This window comes from Bufo gargarizans, chromosome 1 (genome assembly GCF_014858855.1).
Source record: "Bufo gargarizans isolate SCDJY-AF-19 chromosome 1, ASM1485885v1, whole genome shotgun sequence".
Taxonomy (NCBI): Eukaryota; Metazoa; Chordata; class Amphibia; order Anura; family Bufonidae; genus Bufo; species Bufo gargarizans.
The window spans coordinates 648,860,465-648,877,705 of record NC_058080.1 but is presented as its reverse complement, the minus strand read 5'-3'; positions in this window follow the sequence as shown (position 1 = coordinate 648,877,705).

Genomic DNA, 17,241 nt, shown 5'->3' with positions numbered 1-17,241 from the left:
ACAATGATCCCTCTGTTTATGCTCTGTGTGTCTTATATTCTTATAAAAAGCGATCTTATTCATATGTAAATCACCTCTGTCAGGAGCCCAAGGGGTTGTCCCACGATCTCCTGGAGCCCAGCCGCGCCCATCAATCCGGAGCCCAGCACCACCTACTACTTAATTTATTCACTGCACTATCCTGACATCAGTTCTTCTCAGTGCTGTAATCTCGCGCAGAGGCAGCCGGCGCATGCGCAGTTGACTTGTCGAAGCTGGTGTCAGTAGTCCGCACTGGCGCAGACTACAGTGTCCACTGCGCCCGCCCGAGACTGCGAAGCAGAGATTACATGACGTCAGGATAGTGCAGTGAATAAATTAAGTAGTAGGTGGTGCTGGGCTCCATTTCGATGGGCGCTGCTGGGCTCCAGGAGATCGTAGGACAACCCCTTGGGCTCCTGACAGAGGTGATTTACATATGAATAAGATCGCTTTTTATAAGAATATAAGACACACAGAGCATAAACAGAGGGATCATTGTAAACACTGCATGAAGACCAATGGGCACATATAAATATCTACATATCGTTAATCCTGGTGACAGAATCCCTTTAATTGGTTTAATAAATTGCAGATTCTATTCCAGTTCCATATGTCTGTCAGTACTCTATATGATAAAGTTAACGGCTTCATAATCATCAGAAGATTAGTATAAGAACACTGTCATGTATGAAGTGGGGGGAGGAAAGGCCAGTCTTCTTACTCCTTGCTGTTCTTTCCTTCAGTCTTGGCTTTACTTGGTCCTTTTCTCTTCATGGTCGCTTCATTTTTCCCTCCAGTAATAACAGCCTGAAGTTTTCTGTTCTTGACAGTGGCAACAGCAATCATCCTCCATTTCTTCAAGCTTTCACTCCTTCCTGCGCTTCTACCGAAGTGATCCTCTTGGAACTGCACCTGGCCATCCCTGCACTGTTTCCGATCCAGCCAGAAAAGTTCTTATCCACGACAAACCTGTGGGAGACGAGGGGTTAACCACATAGCGGGTGCCACACTAGGTGCGCTCAACACTCGTTCTTCTGCCACGGTGCCCGCTCATCTGCTCTCAGGTAATGCCACCGTGCCCGCTCGTCCTTCATCCTCCCCCAGGTAACACCACAGTGCCCACTCATATACATTAACACAAAAAAATGAGCTGTAAAGTAGCTTCAGATTGGGAAGTCACAGGGAAGTCATACTTCATTATGTACAAATACAGTATGAACTGCAGTTAAATGCACCATCTGAGGTTTACAAACCCAAATTGCACCATGAATTTTCATACTGCTCTTTTTACGCGATTCATTTACTAATGAAACACGATATCGCTCTTCGCTCACGCGATTCTTCTGTGATCGCTGGCGCTGCTACATCTGTAAAGTGTAATATGTCAGATTTGCAAAATGTGGCTTGGTCCTTATGGTGTCACGGCCACGGTTATGGTCGTGACTCCTTGGGAGCCGCATACAGTTGCCCGCGGTTGTGGTTGTTGTGTCAACCGCGGCTGAGGCATAATGTAGTTGGCCTCAGTGCGGTTGCCGCGGACAACAGCTATGTGTGCGGTTCCCGGGGAGTTGTGTGCGTGTGTGGATGCACTTTGTTTGTATGTCTGTTGTGCACTGTAGTTTTTGTTTGGTGCGCACGGACATCGTCCTTTCACTGTGGCTGCCCGTGGCAACGTTTGGTATTATGTACATGTGGTGGCAGTGTCTCGGCCTTCGGGCTGTCTCCCAGGACGGCTGCCACCCATGTCGTTGACAGCGGCAACAGCCACAGGGTGATCTTAGTTTGGTCACTTCCCCTGTATGTTTGGTGTTTTCCTTTCCTGTGGTGCTGGAAGGGTTAACCCTCTTCCCAGTGTTTGAGTGATGTCACTGGGTGTGTCCGACTGTGGGTGTGGCTTCTTGGCCTATAAAGCCTGAGTGTCTTGCATGGTTCAGGAGGTTGCTTCAGCCCTGCTAGCTGGAGCAGCCTCCTGTGTATTTGACCTGCCTGTGAGAGCCACCCCTGTGGTCATAAATGTATAGTTGTTATGCCTATGTCTTTATGTGTGTGGTGTAGCATGTTGTTCTGTTGGGACCTTCTTATGTTTCTGTGCAGCATACGGTTCTGGATCCCTGTCTGTTTAGGGATCCAGTCAGCAAGGCTGTGGCAGGTTGGTGAACTTCTTGTTCGCCTGCCATTTCCGTATTGCTGTTTGTGTCCCCCTTTTCCCAACAGCTTGGCCATTGAGACTCCTGCTCCTCCGTGCCAAGGAGGAGTAGGTCGTCTTACCCAGCTCCTAGCGCAGGGATCTGCGGAGGGTAAGATAGGGCTCCGAGGTTCCTGCGCATGGGTCCTCCTACCTTAAAGGTCGGCCCATGCTGGTTAGGAGTTAGGGTCAGGTTAGGGATGCGTTGAGGAGGTGAACTGCTCCCTATCCTGTGCTCATGGCCGAGTAGCCACTACAATACCTGGCATCACACGGCTGAGGATTTCCCCCATCCTCAGCCGTGACATATGGTGAAAAATGGCTTTGTTTTCAAGGGTTTAAAAAAAGGTCAAATAAATCTTATAGAGTTAAAATCCCATTGACCTTCCAGTTATCAGGTCTGAATAAGAAATATTGTCCTCCAAAAATGTCAGCAGTATAGCACATTGGTTTTATGAATGTATTCATAAGACACGTTATTATCAGGTCTTGTCTAAAGATTGAATTGACGTAAACTTGGATGTGTTACTTTGCAAAACGGTTATTTGTATTATATAATTTAAATAAAGAATATATTTTCTGTAATATGTTGTATAAGCACCACCACCCATCCCCCTCTCTCGATTGCATGTAGCTCATATCTGGACTGCTTTAAATAAAGCATGTCAGGATTTATGCAGCTGAGCTCATCTGGACAAGTGAATACCATTAAATATATACATTAAGCTTTATCCTTGGAGAGGAAATATTGACTTTGAACTGAAGGTCTTCTTATTATATTAACATTTCTCATTATCATGGTTCCTTTAAATGTGCGCCATCAGGAGAAATTGTCAGTATGATATCATCTCACTATGTCCAATATTGCAGACACGTTGAACATTTTTCTAGCCACTTAAATGACTCACATAAAATTCAGGTGAAATCAGTTGGTTTTCCTTATCTTTAAGGCCCCTTTCACACGAGCGAGTTTTCCGCGCGGGTGCGATGCGGGAGGTGAACGCACAGCACCCGCACTGAATCCTGACCCATTCATTTCTATGGGGCTGTGCACATGAGCGTTGTTTTTCACACATCACTTGTGCGTTGCGTGAAAATCGCAGCATGCTCTATATTGTGCGTTTCTCACGCAACGCAGGCCCCATAGAAGTGAATGGAGCTTCAGGGAAAAACGCATTGCATCCAGATTGTTGCGCAAGTAACTTAGCAACAGGGAATGGATTTGAAAGACAGGAAGTGAACTTCAAAGGTGTCAGTCTGCAGGCACTGCAGGGGAGAGGTATTTACTTGTGAGACTTCTCTTGCGGAGCCAAAGTAAAGATGCCAAAGGCCCCAAAAGACATGGATGTCCCCAAATTAATCAGCATGGTGAAGGAGTGGCCATGTATTTGGGATAGTAGGTCTGATGAATATCTGGACCGTTACAAGAAAGAAGACGCTTGGACCGAAATTGCGAAATAAATGTTTTCCACAGTTTGGGACAGTAGGAATGCTCACAGACGAGAGAGGCTTGGTAAGTAAAAATGGGATAATGTATACATGTGTGATTATATCTGTCCTCCCTTTTAGCATAGCACATGGCATGTATCCTCTGCAATTTGTTATTTTGTGGTAATTTTTTATTTTATTTCCATTTTTATTACAAGTTTCTGAAGTAAAGAGTCGCTGGAGGAGCTGCCGGGACCAATTTCGTAAGGGAATTCTGCAAGGATGCAGTGGCTCCGGCACTTCAAGGAAAAGGCCATACCGGTATAAGGACCAATTGATGTTCCTGCGGCCATTAATAGAGCAGTGTCCGTAAGTAAATTATAACCAATGAAGACAACCTATTTATCAGTACACACTGTATGTGCACTATGTGGGTAATGTAATTTGTCCCAATGTGTGAATTAGAAATGTCATAGTTGGCCCTAGCAAGCAATCTGAAAATATTGCAAGTGCAATTGGATTATTTGCAAAGGCCATCTATAGCACTTCTAAGTTCCATAATGTAGCTGCATGACCACATATGTAATATGTTGCTTCATTAAACATGACCTGTCAGTACTCCTGACCTGGCGTTTAAATTAGCTTTTTGTGTTCCCCATGTCATTAAAATTATAGAGCATATATTCTTATAACTCTTTATGTAGTGTCGTTGCTTTATTATTCCTTCTAGAAGTTATAAATAAATGGTATCTGCAGTTTTTTAAAAAATGATGATATATCTATTGTATAGATCCTCAGCATCTGATCGGCGGTGGTCCTGGGTGTAAGACCCCCGCTGATCAGATGGTGATGATATATACAAAGGATAGATAATCAGTTTGAAATAACAGCAGAACCCCTCTAAATGGCTATTTTACACTTAAATAATTATTAAAGGGTACAGAGGAGTGTTACCAAGTAGTGGTGGTGTATCTGCACACACTCATTCTATCCAATCAGTGCTGCCATGTTTAGGTGTGCATGTACACAACCCCAATGATAATAGCAATTCATTCATAAATTCTCTTTTTCACATATTAAAGGAATGGCACAACTTTGAGCATTTCACAATAGAAGTTCCAGATATACTATTAAATGGGTAATACATGAAGTAATGAAAGAACACATGTTCGGAGTGTTGATCGGTCCTGTTTAAACCAGTGTTACTTTGGCAAAGTAATTTGCTGATGCTAGTAATATTATAATATTTATTTGGGTACATATTGGTAAGGTCATATATTAATTGACCTTTTTTTGTTTTTTAAAAGAACGGAGGCCGACCTTGAGGAGGAGCCTGAACACAGTAGTGCTGAAGACTCCAGGACATGCAATGAGGAGCCTCCGGCATGTGAAGGTCCTGAACAAAGTGGTGAAGGGCTGACTACCTCCACCTGCTCTCAACCCCCAGACTCCGCTGGCCCCCCCCCAAGTTTGCCATCACGTGTCCGCCGCCGCAGAACACTGCATCCTGCTGAGGCAGTTACACATCCCCCGGAAGATCATTTTGATCTTTATGTTAGAAGCTTAGCCCCTTTCTTGCGGAGTCTGCCTCCAGAACGTATATTTAGAACCCAATCTGCTATTGGGATAGTTCTGGAGGCTGCCACGCCACCAAATGAGCCTTGGGACTTTTTTGCTGCGCTAGAAAGCTAGCGCAGCAATGTCTACATGTCTGGTCCCCGCCACATTCAGGGTCCACAGGTGCACCAACAAATGACACAAAATAGGCACAATCATGGGCCCCTAAATCGCTCATATGGGCAGCCTGGCCCATCATCCACAGTAGCTGGCCCCTCTCAGCTATCTGGAGCACTTGCCCAACCAACCTACCATGGGCAACAATTTCAGCCTCCCCCTTTTTCACCTAGCCGGTTTCTCAATTTGTAATGACTTGATTGTTTTTCTCTTTTACGTTTGAAAATGTTTTACATATGCAACCAAAAAAAAAAACTCTGTTAAAATAAACTGAGTTTTATTTTCTGCTAATTTATTGTTTTTTCTCTTTATTAAACACATTAAATATAAAAATTTAGGTATCACACACACATATAACACTTTAATAATTGTACTATTTTATTAATAATTAATATAAACTACATACACGTAATTATATTAAAAATATTTTTAAATGATTTACACACAAACATATAAATAAATGCAAACCAAAGAAAATTAACATTGATTGGACATTTCGGATTTGATAAAACCTTTCTTCATATACAAATTCTATAAAATTTTAGGTCCATAGGCAAAAAACATTACATATTGAGCCTAAAAATAAAAAATAAAAAAACCACAAGCAATTAAAATAAAAAAATATGACATTTCATTAAAATAATCTATGCTGGGGTTTATATATCTGTTGGTATTAAAAAGGTGAATAAAGAGAATAGTTCAGGTTTTGTTCACGCGCGTGACATGACACAATCGTATGCAAAACTGAAGCACTCGCAGGCAAAAACGCACGATTTTCCCTGAGCGTACCCTGAACGCATCCCGACAAAAAACATGACGCTCGTGTGAAAGGGGCCTAAATGTTTAGAAGAAACTCTTCAGTTGTAGGAAATTGTCATAAAACTATAGACATACGGAGAATGATCTTTACTGGAATGCAGAGGACTAACATATTCTTTTTTGTAAGCATCACAGGGGAAGGTTTATCAACTTGTTACTCACTGTTACAGGGATAATGTGGAATCTGTCATAAATAAGTTGTAGAAATATGTAAAGTTAATGAATGTTGAGATTTTTTTTACTAATGCCTTGGTGAAATGGGACAAAGTATGCTTGTCAGGGGCAATAGAAAGTTCCTACAACACGACAAGCAAGTTTTTCATAGGGATTGTTTGGGCCCTGCCACTGTGCAAATTTGATCAGGAAAATGGGAAACCCTTTCACACGGGCGAGTATTCCGCGCGGGTGCAATGCGTGATGTGAACGCATTGCACCCGCACTAAATCCTGACCCATTCATTTCTATGGGCTGTGCACATGAGCTGTGATTTTCACGCATTACTTGTGCGTTGTGTGAAAATCGCAGCATGCTCTATATTCTGCGTTTTTCACGCAACGCAGGACCCATAGAAGTGAATGGGGCCGCATGAAAATGGCAAGCATCCGCAAGCAAGTGCAGATGCGGTGCGAATTTCACGCATGGTTGCTAGGTGACGATCGGGCTGGGGACCTTATCTGTATTATTTTCCCTTATAACATGGTTATAAGGGAAAATAATAGCATTCTGAATACATAATGCAAAGTAAAATAGTGATGGAGAGGTTAAAAATAAAAAGAATTAACTCACCGAGTCCACTTGATCACGTAGTTGCGGATCTCTGTCTTCTTCTGTAATGTTGAGCTGCGGGCTAAGGACCTGTGGTGACATCACATCACATGGTCCAATCACATGGTCCCTCGCCATGGTGATGAACCTGATGAACCATGTGATTTGACCATGTGATGAGCACAGTGACATCACCACAGGTCTTTTGCCAGGTCCTGAAGATAGAACAGAGACTGGCAGCTTATGGAGCAGGTAAGTTAACTTTTTTTTTTTAACCCCTCCATCCCTAATTTACTTTGCATTCTGTATTAAGAATGCTATTATTTTCCCGTATTACCATGTTATAAGGGAAAATAATAAAATCTACACAACACCTAACCCAAACCTGAACTTCAGTGATGAAGTCCGGGTTTGGGTCTGGGTACCAAACATGGCGATTTTTCTCACGCAATAACATTAAAACTCTTTGCACTCATGCAGAAAAATCACGCATTTTACCGCAACGCACCCGGATCTTATCGGACCCTCACACACGATGCTCGTGTGAAAGAGGCCATAGGGCATATTTGCTAAGACCAGTTTTTTACATTGGTCTTAGATTCTCCTCTGTGCTGCTGTAAGATTCAGCTAATATTTTATGAGGTGTGTATCATAAATTAGGTGCAACAACAGCAGCTAGGAGAGAAAACTCATTCTCGCCCAGAGTGGAGAAGTTTTTGTTACCAACATTTATGCCTGGAAACAGGAGTAAATTTTATAAAAATTTGCTGAGATCCAAGTCCAACCCCCAGCCTGGTACTCATCACAGAAAAAACGCCCGTGTGACAAAATAATGTTATATGGACATTCAAATAGTTGCAAAACGGGCTATTGTGACTTTTTTACACCTAAAACTGGTGCGGCAGACCTCCTTTAGCATTCTATCAGGTTTATTTGATTGTTTTTCATTTAGGCCTCATGCACACGACAGTTTTTTTTCACGGTCCGCAAAAACGGGGTCCGTGGGTCCGTGATCCGTGACCGTTTTTTCGTCCGTGGGTCTTCCTTGATTTTTGGAGGATCCACGGACATGAAAAAAAAGTCGTTTTGGCGTCCGCCTGGCCGTGCGGATCCGTCCTGAATTACAATGCAAGTCAATGGGGACGGATCCGTTTGAAAATTGAGCCACAGTGTGTCATCTTCAAACGGATCCGTCCCCATTGACTTACATTATAAGTCTGGACGGATCCGCTTGCCTCCGCACAGCCAGGCGGACACCCGAACATAACTTGAAGCGTCCCCATCACCATGGGAACGCCTCTACGTTAGAATATACTGTCGGATATGAGCTACATCGTGAAACTCATTTCCGACAGTATATTCTAACACAGAGGCGTTCCCATGGTGATGGGGACGCTTCAGGTTAGAATACACTGCAAACTTGGTACAAGACTGCCCCCTGCTGCCTGGCACCACCCGATCTCTTACAGGGGGATATGATAGCACAATTAACGCCTTCAGGTGCGGCACCTAAAGGGGTTAATTGTACTATCATATTCTCCTGTAAGAGATCAGGGCTGCCAGGCAGCAGGGGGCAGACCCCCCTCCCCAGTTTGAATATCGTTGGTGGCACAGTGTGCGCCCACCATCGCCCCCCCCTTCCTCCCTCTATAGTTAAAAATCGTTGGTGGCACAGTGTGTGCCCACCATCGCCCCCCCTTCCTCCCTCTATAGTTAAAAATCATTGGTGGCACAGTGTGTGCCCACCATCGCCCCCCCCTTCCTCCCTCTATAGTTAAAAATCGTTGGTGGCACAGTGTGCGCCCACCATCGGACCCCCCCTCTCTCTATAGTAGTAACAACCATTGGTGGCAGTGTGCGGCCTCCCATTCCCCCCCCCCATCATTGGTGGCAGCGGAGTTCCGATCGGAGTCCCAGTTTAATCGCTGGGGCTCCGATCGGTAACCATGGCAACCAGGAAGCTACTGCATCCCTGGTTGCCATGGTTACTTAGCAATAGTACAATTGTAGAAGATTCATACTTACCTGCTTGCTGCTGCGATGTCTGTGACCGGCCGGGCGCTCCACCTACTGGTAAGTGAAAGGTCTGTGCGGTGCATTGCTAAAGAACTGTCACTTACCAGTAGGAGGAGCTCCCAGCCGGTCACAGACATCGCAGCAGCAAGCAGGTAAGTATGAATCTTCTACTATTGTACTATTGCTAAGTAACCATGGCAACCAGGGATGCAGTAGCTTCCTGGTTGCCATGGTTACCGATCGGAGCCCCAGCGATTAAACTGGGACTCCGATCGGAACTCCGCTGCCACCAATGATGGGAGGCCGCACACTGCCACCAATGGTTGTTACTACTATAGAGAGAGGGGGGGCGATGGTGGGCGCACACTGTGCCACCAACGATTTTTAACTATAGAGGGAGGAAGGGGGGGCGATGGTGGGCACACAGTGTGCCACCAACGATTTTTAACTATAGAGGGAGGAAGGGGGGGCGATGGTGGGCGCACACTGTGCCACCAACGATTTTTAACTATAGAGGGAGGAAGGGGGGGCGATGGTGGGCGCACACTGTGCCACCAATGATTTTTAACTATAGAGGGAGGAAGGGGGGGCGATGGTGGGCGCACACTGTGCCACCAACGATATTCAAACTGGGGAGGGGGGGGTCTGCCCCCTGCTGCCTGGCAGCCCTGATCTCTTACAGGAGAATATGATAGTACAATTAACCCCTTTAGGTGCCGCACCTGAAGGGGTTAATTGTGCTATCATATCCCCCTGTAAGAGATCGGGTGGTGCCAGGCAGCAGGGGCAGTCTTGTACCAAGTTTGCAGTGTATTCTAACCTGAAGCGTCCCCATCACCATGGGAACGCTTCTGTGTTAGAATATACTGTCGGAAATTAGTTTTCACGAAGTGAAAACTTAGATCAGAAAAAGCTTTTATGCAGACGGATCTTCGGATCCATCTGTATGAAAGCAACCTACGGCCACGGATCACGGACACGGATGCCAATCTTGTGTGCATCCGTGTTCTTTCACGGACCCATTGACTTGAATGGGTCCGTGAACCGTTGGCCGTGAAAAAAATAGGACAGGTCATATTTTTTTCACGGCCAGGAAAAACGGATCACGGATGCGGCTGCCAAACGGTGCAATTTCCGATTTTTCCACGGACCCATTGAAAGTCAATGGGTCCGCGAAAAAAAATGGAAAACGGCACAACGGCCACGGGTGCACACAACGCTCGTGTGCATGAGGCCTTATACTTTGTATGCGTAGGAGCATGCCCTGATTTTTTTTTTCTCCCAGATTCAGTATGAACCTCCAAGACAAGGTCTCCATGCATGCCTTAGAATAAAGTCAACAGCTTTTTGTTACATTATAGGCCACAGCTAGTGACATATTTAGAGGAGGCAGGGGATGTATCAAGGATAAAAAGTAGGCCCCTTGCAGGTGTTGCGCACTCTCCTAAGGGTATGTTCACATGGCTGATCCGTCCTGGAATCCACAGCAGAAATCTGAGGGAGATTTACATTTGTGCATGTTGCAGATCCCATGAGCTTTATCATATATTTTTTTAAACAATCTGGATTTCAAATCTGTACACAAAGAATCCGCGCCATAAGTAGGTCTAATTCCCATTACAATAAAAAGGAGGCTTATTTTAAAAGTCTTTTGACACAGCTTTTGGCACAGAATAGGAGTTGAAATCCTTGTTGAAGATCTGATGTGTGAACATATACTGCATACTCTATTTTTTACAATCCCAACACACATTTAGGGGGAGATTTATCAAACTAATGTAAAGTAGAACTGGCTTAGTTGCTCATAGAAACCAATCGTATTCCACCTTTCATTTTTCACAGTGAAAAATGAAAGGAGGAATCTAATTGGTTGCTATAAACAACTAAGCCAATTGTACTTTACACCAGTTTGATAAATCTTCCCCTTAGTTTTTCTTCTAGTTTTCCATAAATAACACTTTTAATGTTGATATGACTTTTGATTTACATGGAGTCGTTTGAAAATGAAAGAAAAAATAGATTAAAAAGGTTTAATAGCACAGGATCCATGCTTTTCTGACTTGTTAGCCCCCCTTCACACGGGAGTCGCGGGTGAGGGCCAGATGCGTTCGGGGTGCATTGTGGGAAACCCGCGTGAGTAGGCACGCAATTGCAGTCAGTTTTGTCTGTGATTGCGTTCCGATGTTCAGTTTTTTCCGCACAAGTGCAATGCGTTTTGCACGCACGTGAGAAAAAACTGAATGTGGTACCCAGACCTGAACCCGGACTTCTTCACTGAAGTTTGGGTTTGGGTTAGGTGTTCAGTACAATTTATTATTTTCCATTATAACATGTTTATAATGGAAAATAATAGCATTCTTTAATACAGAATGCAAAGTGAAATGTCACTTGAGGGTTAAAAAATAATAAAAACATTACTCACCTCATCCACTTGATCGCACAGCCGGAATCATCTTCTTTGTTCTTCTTGAAGGACCTGCAGAAGGACCTTCGCTGACATCATCACGCTCACCATATGGTGAGTGCGGTGAGGTCAGCGCATGTCCTGCTGAATGAAGACAGAAGGACCTTCTATCTTAATTCAGCAGGACCTGCGCTGACGTTATTGTGCTCACCACATGTCAGCGAAGGTCCTTCTGCAGGTCCTTTAAGAAGAACAAAGAAGAGGATCCTGGGCTGCCCGATCAAGTGGATGAGGTAAGTAATGTTTTTATTAATTTTTAACCCTCAAGTGACATTTCACTTTGCATTCTGTAATAAAGAATGCTATTATTTTCCATTATAACCATGTTATAATGGAAAATAATAATGTAAATGGGGACCTGGGTCGCTCTTCCCTCGCCTCCTTTGAATATTGCATCGCATACGCACTTGCTTGCGGATGCTATGCGATTTTCACACAACCCCATTCATTTCTATGGGGCTTGCGTTGCTTGAAAAACACAGAATATAGAACATGCTGCGATTGTCACGCAATGCACAAGTGATGCATGAAAAACATTGGTCATGTACACAGCCCCATTGAAATGAATGGGTCAGGATTAAGTGCGGGTGCAATGCGTTCACTTTACGTATTGCACCCGCGTGGAAAACTTGCCTGTGTTAAAGGGGCCTTCGGGTAAATGCACACAATCAGGATTGCATGCGGATTTTCCGCACAGATTTTCATACGGTAAATCCTCACCGTAGGTCATATATATTGTATTCTATGAGAATTTGAAATTCTCATGCACACAATGCTGATTTTTCCCGCGTGAATTTTGACCTATGGTGCGGATATTAAAATCCGCAGCATTTCAATTTATTTTATTTTTCCTGACCGGATTTTCTCCACGGGGAGAGGAAAATCCGCATGCAGAAAATTTTCACCAAATCCACATGTAAATCTGCACCAATTGATGTGGGTTGTTCGCACATATATCCTGAACGTGTGCATTTACCCTTAAGCTCAATAGGTGCCAGGCAATGCTCCATTTCTCTGTTGGTGAGGCATCAGAAATGAACACTAGATGGATGCTTACCATGATAATCTGCCTAATCTGCCTTATCTGCCTAGTTTGCCTCGGCAATACTGCTTATCAACCCTTGTTACCTGCATTTACCTGCAGAAATGATTGCACAGTATGCACTGGTAATGCTACTTGTAGATAGTGACAAGGGGCCGCTTACTGTAACACATAGTAGTCCCAATTTTTACATCACTATGTTCCACCACTGCAGTTCTACACTTTGCTTGGTAGAACGATTTAATAATTGGACAAGAAATATACAGAATAATGGAGTGAAAAAGTCCCAAAAAAAGTCCCAAACGCTAAAACTGCGCACACATTTGCAACTTTTTTCTGCTCTGCACTATGCTTGCCAGTTTTCTGAAAGTGGGCGTGTTTTCTTATGTAAATTAATCTCTAGACAGATTTACTATTGGGACTAATTAAAAAGTCGCAAAAAAGTCGCAATTTCACTCCAGTGAGGACCATGCTTATCTTATGAGACTTTTTAATAGAACATGCGACTTTTTCATTAAAACGTGCAACTTTTTCGTAAAGATGTGCGACTTTTGTAAAGCAGCTTACTGATGGATAAACTGCTACCGTCAAACCACATTTATTACAGTCTTAAAGGGCCGATCATAAATTTGACTTGGCTAAAACTGACTTTAGCCATATGTTAAAGTGGAGTGAGCTGTCAGAGTCATGATAAATCTAGCCCATAGGGTATTTAATGTAATAGTTTCCCTTAAATATTTGCTCTCTATTCCAGATTAAAGAAGCTATTGCTCTATGGAGAATTTATATGCTCTCCACCATTCTGCTACTGATGAATAATGGAGTTGAGCGAATCTTGTTCAGATTGCTGTATCCGAACCTGATTCTTTTAAAAACTTCATAAAAAATATGGGCTCCATCATACTGTAAAATGTATGGCCTCCACGTGTCAATTCTTCAAAATACTAAACCAAACTCGGGTTCATGCCTCATTAAAGAGGACCTTTCACCGATTATGACACTGTGAACTAAGAATACAGACATGTAGAGCGGCGCCCGGGGATCTCACTGCACTTACTATTATCCATGGGTGCCGCTCCGTTCTCCTGCAATGCCCTCCGGTATCTCCTGTCACAAAGTTATGGTAGGCGGAGTCTGCCCTTGTTCTGCTGTAGTGCTGGCCAATCGCATTGCAGAGCTCACAGTCTGGAAGAAAATAACCTTCCAGACTGTGAGCTCTGCGCTGCGATTGGCCAGCACTACAGCAGAACAAGGGCAGACTCCGCCTACCATAACTTAGTGACTGAAATCTCCGCCTACTATAACTTAGTGACCAGAGATACCGGCGGGCAAAGCAGGAGAACGGAGCGGCGCCCAGGGATAATAGTAAGTGCAGTGAGATCCCCTGGCGCCGCTCCCCATGTCTGTACACTTAGTTCACAATGTCAGGATCGGTGAAAGGTCCTCTTTAACTAAGATGATCTCAGCTTCGTATTTTGATACAGTCATTTATGCAAATTAACTAAGTGACACGTGATATAGGCGAGACGAAGTAAGTCTTGCGATATTTGCTAAAACTTTGGAAAGACCTCAGTGGAGGCCATACATTTTACAGTAGGACAGAGCCAATATTCTTAACGCAGTTTTAAAAAAAAATCTGGTTCAAATACAGCAACCCGAACCCAATTCACTCAATCCTAATCATAAATATTTCAAGAAAATTATATTAATAAATACATGTATATTATTGTTACAAACCTTGGTGCTTACTGGAGAAATAAAGCTAGCTAGCCTAGCCCCATTTGCATGAAATCTAGAGGATTATGCTCTGTAAGAAAGCTATTAAAAACATAAATACTCCATTAAATGGTTTTACAGTACAACACAAGCCATTTAGTGTATAAATCAGAGAAGTGTTAACAATACAGATGAAGCTATTATATATCTATATATGTATATATACAGGTGAAACTTGAAAAATTATAATATCGTGCAAAAGCCCATTTATTTCAGTAGAGCAAATGAAGAGGAACTGCATTAATGCAGCTTAAAATTAGAATTTTGTGAAAAGCTTCAATATTCTAGGCTCAAAGAGTCACACTCTATCTAGTCAGCTAATTAATACATACCCCCTGAGCAAACGGTACCTCAAAATTGAGACTTTGGGGTTTCATAAGCTGTAAGCCATAATCATCCAAATTATAACAAGATAAAGGCTTGAAATATCTCGCTTTGCTTGTAATGAGTCTATCTCATATGTTAGTTTCACCTTTTAAGTTGCATTACTGAAATAAATGAACTTTGTACGATATTCAAATTTTTTGAGTTTCACCTGTATATTGATACATACACACACATTAGGATATAGAAAGGATAGAAGCGTTTATCTGAGTAAACCTTATGGATGCTACTGTATGAGGCCAAGTACTAATGTTTTTAGTAGACATGAGTGAATCTATTCTAAAATCAAATTTGTCTTAACTTTTCTTTCCCGAAAAGCATAAAAGAATCTGACAGTAGTAAACATGCTGTTTGTTACTACCAGCTGCCATCCATTTACCTACAGACCTATATGTCACTGTCACTTTGACATTACTAATGCTATCCTGGCATTAAAGAAGACATCAGAGTGTTATACATGACTATTCATGACAATTTGAGTTATTTCCATTTGGGTAGAAGTTACTTGAACCCAAAATAAGTCTTCCGACTGATTTATTAGAATCAGACCCCAATCCGTATTTTAGGAAATTCAACTCCTCTCTAGCGTATAATTGTCTTTATTATCAAAGGAGTAGAATGAACCTGAGCTGATTTATATTGTACACGGACAATTGTTTCACAGTTTTTTAATGTTTTCTGCCATTAGTTTGTTATCATGGCAAAACTGTGCCAAATATGTAAAAACTAATGTCCTGTTTGGACTTATTAACACCTTTTTTTCCCTGCACCTACCAATTTACCTAAAACTTAACTTTTAATAATCATAACTAAACTTTCTTATTTGTGCTCCGACACATATTTGGTGATTTAAAATTTTCAGTTTCACTGGCTTTTTCTTAGTGTCTTTTGGAGCTTATTGTCAGTACTCTCTGCTGACTTCTTAAGACTCCTGCTTAATTTTGACACTCTATTGCCATGCTGAGCTGCGCGCTTGCCCAGGATTATAATGGCATTGTGTCTAGTGTCTACCTCTACACATTGGTTTCAGTGATAACTGTGTTAAAATTCAAGCCTCACGCTGCCCCCCGACATGTTTCGCCGTATCACGGCGTCCTCAGGGGTAAGGGCCCTTACCCCTGAGGACGCCGTGATACGGCGAAACATGTCGGGGGGCAGCGTGAGGCTTGAATTTTAACACAGTTATCACTGAAACCAATGTGTAGAGGTAGACACTAGACACAATGCCATTATAATCCTGGGCAAGCGCGCAGCTCAGCATGGCAATAGAGTGTCAAAATTAAGCAGGAGTCTTAAGAAGTCAGCAGAGAGTACTGACAATAAGCTCCAAAAGACACTAAGAAAAGGCCAGTGAAACTGAAAATTTTAAATCACCAAATATGTGTCGGAGCACAAATAAGAAAGTTTAGTTATGATTATTAAAAGTTAAGTTTTAGGTAAATTGGTAGGTGCAGGGAAAAAAAGGTGTTAATAAGTCCAAACAGGACATTAGTAGTAGATAGATGTTATATAACACACCGGATCCCTGTACTTAAAGGGAAAACTTAATGAGTTGAAATATGTAAAAACGTCACAATTTTGCCAAAATGATGACTGCGATTTGTTTTTGCTGGGAAAGAGTATAGTACTTTTTCAAGTTTGGAATTGAAGCCCTCTAGCAATAAATTGTGATTCAAAAAGATGGTATAAAGGTTGTTAAAGGGGTTGTCCCATGGAAAATATTCTCCTTTAATACTCTCCATTATTTTCATTGTTCTTAAAATTATAGATCAAAACACTTGGGGCAATACCATATATGTGTATGTGGTGGGGTAACACTTTTTCAATATAAAACCATGTTTTGTTCATACTACTTGTACTTCAACTATAAAGAAATCCTGTAAATACAAATGTATTGGTTTAAAAAAGTAAACTTCTATGAATACTTTAATAATTTGTCACAAAGATGTTTATATATCTGAATAAACAATTTTCTAATTATAACCACATGGAAATTCACTTTCATCTCCAATTCATGTTTAATATCTATGAAAATAAAATAAAATGTTCCTTAAATTAACAGATTATTTGATGTTTTCAAACCAACAGAATACATTTACATATTAAAGAAATGAAGCATTTTAATTAATATATTAGCATGAATACTGAGCTTTCACGTTTCATCTTCAGTGCTTGACAAACAGGTAATATCAGAGATATTTAAAGGGAACATGTCACCAGGTCAAGCTCCTGTTACATTTAGGAATAACTGGCCTGCTGAGCAGCATCAGATTCTAAATTGACAGCTGTTCATGCACATTACATAACGGTTGGCGTACAGATATTTCTCCTGACCTCCCTATAAACAAACACATAGCAAACATGCATATTTATATCATAGGGGAGAAGGTAGAAGGTTGTCCCCTCTACCAACATCTACCATCTATCGACAGTGATCTAGTATTTGATGATTTGCCCCACAGTCAACATTTATCACTTATCCATTGAATCGTGCTGCACTTCACTGTTGCTGTCAGTCCCTTAGACTTTACTGTCTGAACAGTGAGGACATTTGGGCTTAGATTTACCTTTGTGAATGAATTCCTCTTACCTGACCAATGGTGGTTT